This window comes from Nerophis lumbriciformis, linkage group LG14 (assembly GCF_033978685.3).
Source record: "Nerophis lumbriciformis linkage group LG14, RoL_Nlum_v2.1, whole genome shotgun sequence".
NCBI lineage: Eukaryota > Metazoa > Chordata > Actinopteri > Syngnathiformes > Syngnathidae > Nerophis > Nerophis lumbriciformis.
In genome coordinates this window covers 41,646,012-41,660,372 of record NC_084561.2, presented here as the reverse complement: position 1 = coordinate 41,660,372, position 14,361 = coordinate 41,646,012, and positions in this window count along the sequence as shown.

Sequence of the window (14,361 nt, the reverse complement as noted above, 5' to 3'; positions counted from 1 at the left end):
TAATAATACCTGGGATTTATATAGCGCTTTTCTAAGTACCCAAAGTCGCTTTACATGTAGAACCCATCATTCATTCACACCTGGTGGTGGTAAGCTACTTTCATAGCCACAGCTGCCCTAGGGAAGACTGAATTTCCAGAATGGTGGAATGTGTTGAGGGTGGGATGGGTTGAATGGGTTGAAGAATGTGGGAGTTGTGGAAGTTTGAAAAATGGCCAATTGATTTTGAATGGGGAAAATGCAAAAACCAAAAAAAAAGGAATTATGGAAAATCCGGGAATTTTTTTTTTAGAATTGTTGAAGGAAAGCACACAATTCCTGAACAGCCTGAATATTTTCAAGTTGGAACGGTTTGAATCAGATGAAAAATGTGGAAGTTGTGCAACTTTGAAGAATGTCCCATTGATTTCATTGGGAATTTCAGAAAAACCTGGGAATTTTAGGAAAGGCGGGAATTTTTTGGAAAATGGTAAAAAACTTGTGAATGAGCTGAATGAGTTGAAATGGTTGGTGTTGAAATGTTGAAGTAGTAACACATTGAATTGAGAAATGGTATTACGGAATTCCTGGAATTTTGGGAAAACCGGGATTTTTTCCAGTTAAAAGAAAACACTTTTGTTTTTTGTCCTGATTAAGAGGAATGGTGGAAGTTTGAAAAATGGGGAAAATGCAAAAAAAAAAAAAAAGAAGTAATTATTGAAAATCCGGGAATTTTTTTTTTTAGAATTGTTGAAGGAGATCTCACAATTCCTGAACAGCCTGAATATTTTGAAGTTGGAACCGTTTGAATCAGATGGAAAATGTGGAAGTTGTGCAACTTTGAAGAATGTCCCATTAATTTCAATAAAAACCTAGGAATTTCAGGAAAAGCGGGAATTTTTTGGAAAATGGTAAAAAACTTGAATGGGCTGAATGAGTTGAAATGGTTGGTGTTGAAATGTTGAAGTAGTAACATGTTGAATTGAGAAATGGTATTACGGAATTCCTGGAATTTCGAGAAAACCGGGAATTTTTCCAGTTAAAAGAAAACACTTTCGTTTTTTTTCTTGATTAAGAGGAATGGTGGAAGTTTGAAAAATGGGGAAAATGCAACAAAAAAAAAAAAAAGTAATTATTGAAAATCCGGGAATTTTTTTTTTTTAGAATTGTTGAAGGAGAGCTCACAATTCCTGAACAGCCTGAATATTTTGAAGTTGGAACCGTTTGAATCAGATGGAAAATGTGGAAGTTGTGCAACTTTGAAGAATGTCCCATTAATTTCAATAAAAACCTAGGAATTTCAGGAAAAGCGGGAATTTTTTGGAAAATGGTAAAAAACTTGAATGGGCTGAATGAGTTGAAATGGTTGGTATTGAAATGTTGAAGTAGTAACATGTTGAATTGAGAAATGGTATTACGGAATTCCTGGAATTTCGGGAAAACCGGGAATTTTTCCAGTTAAAAGAAAACACTTTCGTTTTTTGTCTTGATTAAGAGGAATGGTGGAAGTTTGAAAAATGGGGAAAATGCAAAAAAAAAAAAAAGTAATAATTGAAAATCCGGGAATTTTTTTTTTTAGAATTGTTGAAGGAGAGCACACAATTCCTGAACAGCCTGAATATTTTGAAGTTGGAACAGTTTGAATCAGATGAAACATGTGGAAGTTGTTGAACTTTGAAAAATGTTCCATTGAAAATTTTTTTGAATTTCGGGAAAAACTGGCATTTTTTTGAAAATGGTAAAAAAACCTTGAATAGTCTGAATGAGTTGAAATGGTTGGTGTTGACATTTTTCAAATCAGTGAAGAAATGTTAAAGTAGTGACATGTTAAATTGAGAAATGGTACTATGGAATTCCTGGAATTTCGGGAAAACCGGGAATTTTTCCATTTAAAAAAAAACTACTTTTGTTTTTTGTCCTGATTAGGAGGAATGTTTTGACGGTGGAACGGTTTAAATGCGTTGACAAATGTGGAAGGAGTAGTCGCCAGAAAAAAGGGTGGAAATAGGGCTTTGGAAATTGTGGAAAATCCTGGAATTTTTTTTAATTTAGAAAAAAAGAAGTTTGAATTTCCCGAATGGTGGAATGTGTTGAAGGTGGAATGGTTTGAATAGGTTGAAAAATGTGGAAATGGTGGAAGTTTGAAAAATGGCCAGTTCATTTTGAATGGGAAAAATGCCAAAAAAAAAGGAATTATGGAAAATCCTGGATTTTTTTTTTAATTGTTGAAGTAGAGCAGAAAATTCCTGAACAGGCTAAATATTTTGAAGTTGAAAAGATCTGAATCAGATGAAAAATGTGGAGTTGTGGAACTTTGAAGAATGTCCCGTTGATTTCAATGGGAATTTCAGAAAAACCTGGGAATTTCGGGAAAAGCTGGAATTTTTTTGAAAATGGAAAAAAACGAGTTGAAATGGTTGGTGTTGACATTTTTCAGATTGGTGGAGAAATGTTGAAGTAGTAACACATTGAATTGAGAAATAGTATTACGGATTTCCTGGAATTTCGGGAAAACTGGGAATTTTTCCAGTTAAAAAAAACCAATTCGTTTTTTTTGTCCTGATTAAAAGGAATGTTTTGATGGAGGAACGAGTGAAATGCGTTGACAAATGTGGAAGAAGTAGTTGCCAGAATAAAGGGTGGAAAAAGGGCTTTGGAAATTGTGGAAAATCCTGGAATTTTTTGGAATTTGGAAAAAAGAAAGTTGAATTTCCAGAATGGCGGAATGTGTTGAAGGTGGAATGGTTTGGATAGGTTGAAAAATGTGGAAATGGTGGCAGTTTGAAAAATGGCCAATTAATTTTGAATGGGGAAAATGCAAAAAAAAAAAAAAAAAAAAAAAAAAAAAGGAATTATGGGAAATCTGGGAATTTTTTTTTTTTAGAATTGTTGAAGGAAAGCACACAATTCCTGAACAACCTGCATATTTTGAAGTTGGAACGGTTTGAATCAGATGAAACAGAAAAAGTTGTGGAACTTTGAAAAATGTCCCATTGAAAAAATTTAGAATTTCGGGAAAAACAGGATTTTTTTTTTTATATGGTAAAAAAAAACTTGAATGGTCTGAATGAGTTGAAATGGTTGGTGGTGAAATTGTTCAAATCAGTGGAGAAATGTTGAAGTAGTAACATGTTGAAATGAAAAATGGTATTACAGAATTCCTGGAATTTCGGGAAAACCGGGAATTTTTCCAGTTTAAAAAAAACAATTAGTTTTTTTTCCTGATTAAGAAGAATGTTTTGACAGTGGAACGGTTGAAATGCGTTGAAAAATGTGGAAGTAGTAGTCGCCAGAAAAAAGGGTGGAAATAGGGCTTTGTAAATTGTGGAAAATCCTGGAAAATTCCAGATTTTCCGGGACATTTTTCCATTTAAAAAAAAATCTACTTTTGTTTTTTGAAATTTGTTTTCTTTTAAATCAACGGGACATTCTTCAAAGTTCCACAACTCCCATATTTTTCATCTGATTCAGACCGTTTCAACGTCAAAATATTCAGCCTGTTCAGGAATTGGCTGCTCTACTTAAACAATTCTGAAAAAAACTCCCAGATTTCCCAGAATTCCAGATTTTCCGGGACATTTTCCCCATTCAAAATGAAATTCTGTTCATAACTTTTATGGACAGAATTTCTAGGCACAGTCAAGGCGTTGAGGGGATCCGGTTTGGTGGCTGCAGGATTAGGTCTCTGCTTTTTGCAGATGATGTGGTCCTGATGGCTTCATCTGGCCAGGATCTTCAGCTCTCACTGGATCGGTTCGCAGCTGAGTGTGAAGCGACTGGGATGAGAATCAGCACCTCCAAGTCCGAGTCCATGGTTCTCGCCCGGAAAAGGGTGGAGTGCCATCTCCGGGTTGGGGAGGAGATCTTGCCCCAAGTGGAGGAGTTCAAGTACCTCGGAGTCTTGTTCACGAGTGAGGGAAGAGTGGATCGTGAGATCGACAGGCGGATTGGTGCGGCGTCTTCAGTAATGCGGACGCTGTATCGATCCGTTGTGGTGAAGAAGGAGCTGAGCCGGAAGGCAAAGCTCTCAATTTACCGGTCGATCTACGTTCCCATCCTCACCTATGGTCATGAGCTTTGGGTTATGACCGAAAGGACAAGATCACGGGTACAAGCGGCCGAAATGAGTTTCCTCCGCCGGGTGGCGGGGCTCTCCCTTAGAGATAGGGTGAGAAGCTCTGTCATCCGGGGGGAGCTCAAAGTAAAGCCGCTGCTCCTCCACATTGAGAGGAGCCAGATGAGGTGGTTCGGGCATCTGGTCAGGATGCCACCCGAGCGCCTCCCTAAGGAGGTGTTTAGGGCATGTCCGACCGGTAAGAGGCCACGAGGAAGACCCAGGACACGTTGGGAAGACTATGTCTCCCGGCTGGCCTGGGAACGCCTCGGGATCCCCCGGGAGGAGCTGGACGAAGTGGCTGGGGAGAGGGAAGTCTGGGCTTCCCTGCTTAGGTTGCTGCCCCCGCGACCCGACCTCGGATAAGCGGAAGAAGATGGATGGATGGATGGAAAATGAAATTCTGGGAAATCTGGGAGTTTTTGGAATTATTCAAGGGAAAGCCCGTGATTCCCGAATAGGCTGAACAGTTTGAAGTTGGAACGGTTTGAATCAGGTGAAGAATTTGGAAGGTAGAGCGCGCCAAAATCTGGAAAAGAAGAAGAAGTTTAATAATAAATAGATTAATTTTGGTGTAGAAAACCATATGTGTGAATGCTGTGCAGCATTCACACAATCATGGAAAGGACATGAGGCAGTTAAAGAGGAAGTGGCCGGAAGAAGAGAAAGGAGGAGGGATGGAGAGCTGCTGGTCACACATCAAGGCCTGAAAACAAAGACGCCAAGAACTCTCCCTCCATTCCTTCCTCCGTCCCTCCGTTCTGGACAAACACTTTCCTTCCTCCCAGGAAATGCGCTCAGTCACCAAGACTTCTGGGGACAGTTTATTTTCCACACGGTCAAAGCAGGCGCCCAATCAAAACCCTCGTTCTCGGCTCGTTCAGGTAATGACCGTCATTCACAATCATTACGGCGAGAAGGAGTCCTCTTGAAATCAGTGCAACCTGCTATTAACATTTGTATTTACCAGATGAGACGGCGCCGTCTGCTGATAGCAATCATTTGCTAGACAAACCAATAAATACAGTTATTACACTCGTACTTGGGCCGTGACACAAATGTACCAATTGAGAGTAAAAAAGTGCTCGTGTGCCTTTAGCAACTGGTGTGGCATCATCGCAAGGTGAGTACTTGCCTAACGAAAAGGGCTGTCTTCAAATTATCGAAGATTCAACGACACGATTCGTAGTAGTCTGATTCGACCATAAACCTCACAGTCGAATCGTCGGCTATTACTCGGAATCGGAATCAGAAACACTCTCCGCCTGAATGCAGCTGAGATAGGCTCCAGCCAACCCCCCCCCCCCCCCGCGACCCTGAAAGGGACAAGCGGTAGAAAATGGATGGATGAATCCCCGAGGGGAATTTAAGATTTCCAGCACAATCCCGTTCACGAACAGGATTGCTGACGGGTCTCCCAACTTCTGGCGCCCCTTACAAATAAGCTGAGAAACAGGTAAACGCTAGTCTAAGCCTGGGCCTCTGGAGAGGGGGTCCAGACTGAGGTCAAGGGGAAAAAAAACTCATAACCATAGCACACATAAACATGTGTAAGAGGGAAACATCAAAGAACACAAAGGACATCAAAGACATCAAAAGAGCAGAGCTGATACAACCAGACATTTCTACACACAGCCCATCCATCCATCCATCCATCTTCAGCAGCCTAAGCAGGGAAGCCCAGACTTCCCTCTCCCCAGCCACTTCGTCCAGCTCTTCCTGTGGGACCCCGAGGCGTTCCCAGGCCAGCCGGGAGACATAGTCTTCCCAACGTGTCCTGGGTCTTCCCCGCGGCCTCCTACCGGTCGGACGTGCCCTAAACACCTCCCTAGGGAGGCGTTCGGGTGGCATCCTGACCAGATGCCCGAACCACCTCATCTGGCTCCTCTCGATGTGGAGGAGCAGCGGCTTTACTTTGAGCTCCCCCCGGATGACAGAGCTTCTCACCCTATCTCTAAGGGAGAGACCCGCCACCCGGCGGAGGAAACTCATTTCGGCCGCTTGTACCCGTGATCTTGTCCTTTCGGTCATAACCCAAAGCTCATGACCATAGGTGAGGATGGGAACGTAGATCGACCGGTAAATTGAGAGCTTTGCCTTCCGGCTCAGCTCCTTCTTCACCACAACGGATCGATACAGCGTCCGCATTACTGAAGACGCCGCACCGATCCGCCTGTCGATCTCACCATCCACTCTTCCCTACCAGTCGGACGTGCCCTAAACACCTCCCTAGGGAGGCGTTCGGGTGGCATCCTGACCAGATGCCCGAACCACCTCATCTGGCTCCTCTCCATGTGGAGGAGCAGCGGCTTTACTTTGAGCTCCCCCCGGATGGCAGAGCTTCTCACCCTATCTCTAAGGCAGAGCATTTCGGCCGCTTGTACCCGTGATCTTGTCCTTTCGGTCATAACCCAAAGCTCATGACCATAGGTGAGGATGGGAACGTAGATCGACCGGTAAATTGAGAGCTTTGCCTTCCGGCTCAGCTCCTTCTTCACCACAACGGATCGATACAGCGTCCGCATTACTGAAGACGCCGCACCGATCCGCCTGTCGATCTCACCATCCACTCTTCCCTCACTCGTGAACAAGACTCCGAGGTACTTGAACTCCTCCACTTGGGGCAAGATCTCCTCCCCAACACTGAGATGGCACTCCACCCTTTTCCGGGCGAGAACCATGGACTCGGACTTGGAGGTGCTGATTCTCATCCCAGTCGCTTCACACTCGGCTGCGAACCGATCCACACACAGCCACAAAAGTAAAACAACAACCAATCAATTGTACTTATGTAGCCCTAAATCACGGGTGTCTCAAAGGGCTGCCCCCCTCCACGAAGGAGATGGGGGCAGAGCAGAAAAGAAACGGCAGATCAACTGGTCTAAAAAGGGGGTCTATTTAAAGGCTAGAGTAAATGAGTTTTAAGATGGGATTTAAATGCTTCTACTGAGGTAGCATCTCTAACTGTTACCGGGAGGGCATTCCAGAGTACTGGAGCCCAAATAGAAAACGCTCTATAGACCGCAGACTTTTTTGGGGGCTCTGGGAATCACTAATAAGCCGGAGTTCTTTGAACGCAGATTTCTTGCCGGGACATATGATGCAATACAATCGGCAAGATAGGATGGAGCTAGACCGTGTAGTATTTTATACGTAAGTAGTAAAACCTATCGGACACCTCGGTCTCCTTGGACGCATCCTCGCTCATCCGTGCGGACAGGACACTGGCCGAGAGTTAGTGGGCGGCCGAGGGTGGAGTCGGCTCTCTTGGTTGAGCGAGTTCTTGGTTTCTTATGTGGGTTTATTGTTAGGCAGTTTCATTAACGTCCTCCCAGCGCGGCAACAACACACAACTACAGCAGTCACCTTTTTGTCTACCGTAAAGCAGTTCGTCTGCCGTAAACAGCAATGTTGTGACACTCTTAAACAGGACAATACTGCCATCTAATGCATTTGATGAAAGCACCTTTGTGCGTGCCACACAGCAATGCATCATCAGAGAGGGTGTTCAGCACGGTTCGAAAAATAGTGACAGAGAATAGAACAAGGATGGACAATTCAACCCTTAACTCAACAATGAGTAGATGAGTGTTATGTGTGTGTATATGTGTAAATAAATGAACACTGAAATTCAAGTATGTATTTTATATATATATATATGATAAAAGAAATATATATTTATAGCTAGAATTCACTGAAAGTCAAGTATTTATTTTATATATATATATATATATATATATATATATATATATATATATATATATATATATATATATATATATATATATATATATATATGAAATACTTGACTTGGTGAATTCTAGCTGTAAATATACTCCTCCCCTCTTAACCACCCCCCCCCCCCCCCCCCCGCCCCCCTCCCGCCCCCCACCTCCCGAAATCGGAGGTCTCAAGGCTGGCAAGTATGGGATAAAGAAGTGGAGCTGGATAGGTCACACACTCAGAAAACCCAATAAATCAATCACCAAACAGGCACTAACATGGAACCCACAGGGGAAAAAGAAACCGAGGGAGACCAAGAACAACCTGGAGAAGAAGCACGGAACAGGAGATGAGTGCTGAGGGGCTGTCATGGCAACAACTCGACCGAAGGGCACAAGACTGGAATGGATGGAAGGTTTTGTCGGCGGACTATGTTCCTCAGGGAATACTGAGGCCTAAGTAAGTAAGTGATTAGATAACAAGGCCCACCTGGGCCATCTACGCACCTGTCTCTGTCTTCGAGGCCGGTCCTGGCACACCCCGTTCCGCGGCAGGCCCGCAGGCCACGCCCCCCCTCCACAATATCATTATATTTTTTTTATTAGCATTTATGTAATCTTGTAACAGCGTTTCATAGATTGATATCCCAAAAAATTACATTCTTGATTAATGACAGTAGAATAAGCACACATTTGGTTGGGAGTGTGGGTGTACAGTACTTAAGTTAACTTAAAGTTAAAGTTAAAGTACCAATGATAGTCAAACACACACTAGGTGTGGTGAAATTACCCTCTGCATTTCACCCATCCCCGGGAATAATTTTGGCGATTTAACCCCCAATTCCAACCCTTGATGCTGAGTGCCAAGCAGGGAGGTAATGGCTCCCATTTTTACAGTCTTTGGTATGACTCACGACATACCGATCTCAGGGCGGACACTCTCTATATAAATATTCAGAAACATAAAATCGGGTTCAGAATCAGAATCAGAATCAGAATCAGCTTTATTGTCATTACGCAAGGTAACGAGATTGAGGCCATTCCATACAGTGCGATGTGTGCATGCTAGAAAAACAATGTGCAAATATATAAAAATATAAAAAATGTAGAAGTGCAATGAATATGGTGTGAAATGAATATATACATGAAAAAAAACCAAAAAAAAAACCAGGGTGGTTGGTGGAATGGGTTATTGCACCGAAGAGAAGGCAGTTATGAGGGACAATGGGGCAGTCCGTTCAGGATGGTTATGGCCCTGGGGAAGAAGCTGTTCTTTAGCCTGTTTGTTTTGGTTTTAATGCACCTGTAGCGCTTCCCAGAGGGCAGCAGGTGAAACAGGTCAGAGCCAGGGTGGGTTCACTGATAACAGTTGTTTTTTTGCGTCAAAAAGTAATTTGGTATCATTGTTTCCATACCCAATAAGTCACATTGTTCATCCTACTCCTGTCAGGCTGATTATGCACAGAATTACTCATTGCCTTTTATAGTCTGAGCGTGAGCGACTGTCTTCAATTTCTTCCGACAGCATCACAGACTTGATACACGCAAGAGCCGTGGTTGTCGGATCACTCATCAGAGAGGAAACTTTCCAAAATTGCAGTCATGAACGAGGCTTTTGTTGGAGAAAATGTGCATGTTGTTTTTAAACGTCACTCATGTGACTTCATTGGAACTCGCAAATGAACACTCTGTGATTTGTTTCCCCATTCATCTTATAAGACGTCCTGTGCTGGATACCAATTAGACCATCCGTCATATACCTCCTTCCTCGTTGTCCTATCTTCTCACCATATTAAAGGGGAAGATTATCACAATTTCAGAATTGTTAAAACCATTAAAAATCAGTTCCCAGTGGCTTATTATATTTTTCGAAGTTTTTTTTTCAAAATTTTACACATCACGCAATATCCCTAAAAAAAGCTTCAAAGTGCCTGATTTTAACCATTTTCCTGTGACGTCACATAGTGAAGCCAACACAAACAAACATGGCGGAAATAACAGCAAGCTATAGCGACATTAGCTCGGATTCAGACTCGGATTTCAGCGGCTTAAGCGATTCAACAGATTCCGCATGTATTGAAACGGATGGTTGTAGTGTGGAGGCGCCCCCCCGCACGGTGCGCCCTCTCCCTTCCCGTATCATGACTCTTTTTGGACGTCACCACATCAAAAAAATCAACACAAGATGTCAAAACGGCCAAAACTGTCAGGTGCCCAGGGAAGAAAAAAGAGAAAAGAAGAGGAGGAGAAACGAGAAAAAGACAAGAGGTAGCAGGTAGGTAACGTTAGCCTACATGAAATTATTTGTCTGTTACAGAATGTGATAGTAACCTGGATTTTTAGCATTAAGCTAATGTTACATGATTCGGCAATTGCTAATCAATAAATAGCTAGTTCTGTTTTAACGTCGGGTTAATATTGTGGAGGGGGCTAAATTGTTATGGAAAATAATAATGTAACGTTAGGTAATTACAGTACTCCCACCTTACATTCCTCAGGGACATTTGTATTAGATCTTATAAGCAGGTGTTTTTGTTTTACATTGTTATTGCCTTCTGGTTAGCTAATGTTTGCCCTGCAGGTAATAGTCACTTTTCCACCCCTTTATATATTAGGTATAGTTGTAAGCCTAGTTGTTAAAGTGCACATCGTTAATGTAAATTAAGCAATATGTATGTAAAAAATATTGTATTTCAGATATTCATTTTTTATTTTTTGCATTCATTTATTTATTCATATTTTTTTTTATCTTAACTATTATGATTGTTAATTTGCTTTCTTTAAGTAAAAAAAAGGTCAAAGACAAAGCTATTCGGTTTCTTGTGCGTATATACACTTCACTGCCGATGTGGGGGGGGGGGCGCCACCTAAAATCTTGCCTAGGGCGCCAGATTGGTTAGGGCCGGGCCTGGGAGGCAGGTAGCGAAAACGAAATTGAAGAAGAAACTGAAGCTATTGAGCCATATCGGTTTGAACCGCATGCAAGCGAAACCGAGGAAAACGACACGACAGCCAGCGACACGGGAGAAAGCGAGGACGAATTCGGCGATCGCCTTCTAACCAACGATTGGTATGTGTTTGTTTGGCATTAAAGGAAACTAACAACTATGAACTAGGTTTACAGCATATGAAATACATTTGGCAACAACATGCACTTTGAGAGTGCAGACCATACTTGCCAACCCTCCCGAATTTTCCGGGAGACTCCCGAAATTCAGCGCCTCTCCCGAAAACCTCCCGGGACAAATTTTCTCCCGAAAATCTCCCGAAATTCAGGCGGACCTGAGTGACGTCAGGTGCGCAACACCACGTAAATCGTTGGCCAACCAAAAAGTAACCCCGGTAACGCTATAGCCAACATTCACCAGGAGATGGCAACAGACAAACATAGATAACTCTATTACATTATTACCCTTTTAGAAATGTATAGAAGTTACTCAAAATAAATAAACAACCCAACCAAAAAAATGCAGCAGCTCAATTAAAAAACTGTACTTAAGCCACATTCTTTTCTTTTTTTTTTAGTACTGAACTCTTAACCCTCATTTGTAAAAAATAACATGCTTATTATACAAACAGTATTTTTACACCTTAAACACAGATTTGTATACTGTCTTCAGATATTCAGTTTTTTTCGTGGTACTCGAAACCTTTCTGGGTACCTGCGAAAGGGTGTTCAGCATGGTTGGAAAAATAGTGACAGAGAATAGAACAAGGATGGACAATTCAACCCTTAACTCAGCAATGAGTAGATGAGTGTTATGTGTGTGTATATGTGTAAATAAATGAACACTGAAATTCAAGTATTTATTTTATATATATACATATATATATATATATATATGAAATACTTGACTTGGTGAATTCTAGCTGTAAATATACTCCTCCCCTCTTAACCACGCCCCCCCCCACCTCCCACCCCCACCTCCCGAAATCGGAGGTCTCAAGGTTGGCAAGTATGGTGCAGACAGCCCAATTTTCATCAATTAATATATTCTGTAGACATACCCTCATGTCAGCAGGCCAGGGAAGCTAGGGTCGATATTCTTCTCTTTATCATCTTCGGTGGCATAAGGGACGGTGTGAGCCAAGACATCCAGGGGGTTTAGCTCGCTCGTCTGCGGGAACAAACTGCCGCCATTGCTTGCCGTGCTACCGAGGTCCTTTGTCCCTGAATTGCTCACACACTCCGGCAGATTCAATGGGGGTCTGGCGGCAGATTTCTTTGACTTTATCGTTGGAAATGCATCTGCTTTGAGTGTCGCAGGATATCCACACATTCTTGCCATCTCTGTCGTAGCATAGCTTTCGTCGGTAAAGTGTGCGGAACAAAACGTCCAATTTCTTGCCACTTTCGCATCTTTGGGCCACTGGTGCAACTTGAATCCGTCCCTGTTCGTGTTGTTACACCCTCCGACAACACACCGACGAGGCATGATGTCTCCAAGGTACGGAAAACAGTCGAAAAAAAACGGAAAATAACAGAGCTGATTTGACTCGGCGTTTGAGAAAATGGCGGATTGCTTCCCGATGTGACGTCACAAGAGCGAATAATAGAAATTCACCCATTTAGAGTTCGGAAATGGGTTAAAAAAATATATGGTCTTTTTTCTGCAACATCAAGGTATATATTGACGCTTACATAGGTCTGGTGATAATGTTCCCCCTTAAGGACTCTGATCCCAAACAAGCCCCTGATCCCACAATCTGCGTTCTCCCCTTTGGAATTCCATTCTGCTTATGTCAGAATTTAAATGAGTGTGTGCATGTTTATCTGCCTGCACTAAGGGGTCAGACTTGGTTGCCAGGACAATAGGCACTCCAACAGCTTTCTTTGAGGCTCAACCCCTCCTTCAAGAATCTTGGAAAAACAATCAAAATCCCCCAAAAATCTCTCTTTTTGCCGTCTTTTGTATGTATTCCTCGCTATTTCCTTGAACTGTACCTTGTCTTTTATTTATCTCTGCATCCTACTCTCTCAATCGTTCTGGCCTTTCTTACAGTCTACCCTCGTTTTTTCATTGAACAACCTAATTAAAAACTGAATTTTAATACTTTCCTTCACACAGTCTATAGTCTTTGACTAAAGTATGTGATGAAGTCAGATGAACATAATTAATTCCATCTATCCATTTTATAGACCATTCATCCATCCATCTTCCTCCGCTTATCCGAAGTCCGGTCGCGGGGGGAAGGCCAGACTTCCCTCTCCCCAGCCACTTCGTCCAGCTCCTCCCGGAGGATCCCGAGGCGTTCCCAGGCCAGCCGGGAGACATAGTCTTCCCAACGTCTACCGTCAAGCATGGTGGTGGTAGTATTACGCTCTGGGCCTGTTTTTCTGCCAATGGAACTGGTGCTTTACAGAGAGTAAATGGGACAATGAAAAAGGAGGATTACCTCCAAATTCTTCAGGACAACCTAAAATCATCAGTCCGGAAGTTGAGTCTTGGGCGCAGTTGGGTTTCCCAACGGGACAATGACTGAAAACACACGTCAAAAGTGGTAAAGGAATGGCTAAATCAGGCTAGAATGAAGGTTTTAGAATGGCCTTCCCAAAGTCCTGACTTAAACATGTGGACAATGCTGAAGAAACAAGTCCATGTCAGAAAACCAACACATTTAGCTGAACTGCACCAATTTTGTCAAGAGTGGTCAAAAATTGTGGGAGCGATTCAGATACTGAAGATGCTGTGAGAGGCGGGTGGGACCTGAGATTCAGCTGGGAATGACTAAAACAGTAAATAAACACAAGGCATATATATACTCTATTAGCCACAACACAACCAGGCTTATATTTAATGTGCCACAAATTAATCCCGCATAACAAACACCTCCCCCCTCCCGTCCATATAACCCGCCAATACAACTCAAACACCTGCACAACACACTCAATCCCACAGCCCAAAAGACTGTTCACCTCCCCAAAGTTCATACAGCACATATATTTCCCCAAAGTCCCCAAAGTTACGTACGTGACATGCACGGGCAAGCGATCAAATGTTTGGAAGCATACTCACGGTACCACGTCTGCGTATCCAATTCAAAGTCCTCCTGGTAAGAGTCTCTGTTGTCCCAGTTCTCCACAAGCCAATGGTAAAGCTTGACTGTCATCTTTCGGGAATGTAAACAATGAAACACCGGCTGTGTTTGTGTTGCTGCAGCTGCCCGCAATACACCGCTTCCCACCTACAGCTTTCTTCTTTGCTCTCTCCATTGTTCATTGAACAAATTGCAAAAGATATTTGTGCTCGGGTAACAGGCGGCCGAACACTAATCAGAGACAGGTGAACATAATTAGCAACCAAAACAAACTCAGAGGTACACAAACAGGAACTCAAGGAGTCCAAAACTAACAGAACATAACTAAACAAAACATGATCTAGACACCTTCAACATGCCGAACAATAGCAGCACCATTTTAAAGTTTGCACCCTCTATTTAGCACTTTTTATTCGGGTTCTTAGTAGACCAGGCCTACTGTGAGGTATTTTTTTTGGTACTTCAAGCATGTTCATAAATGGATTAATTGGATTATTTCTGCACAAT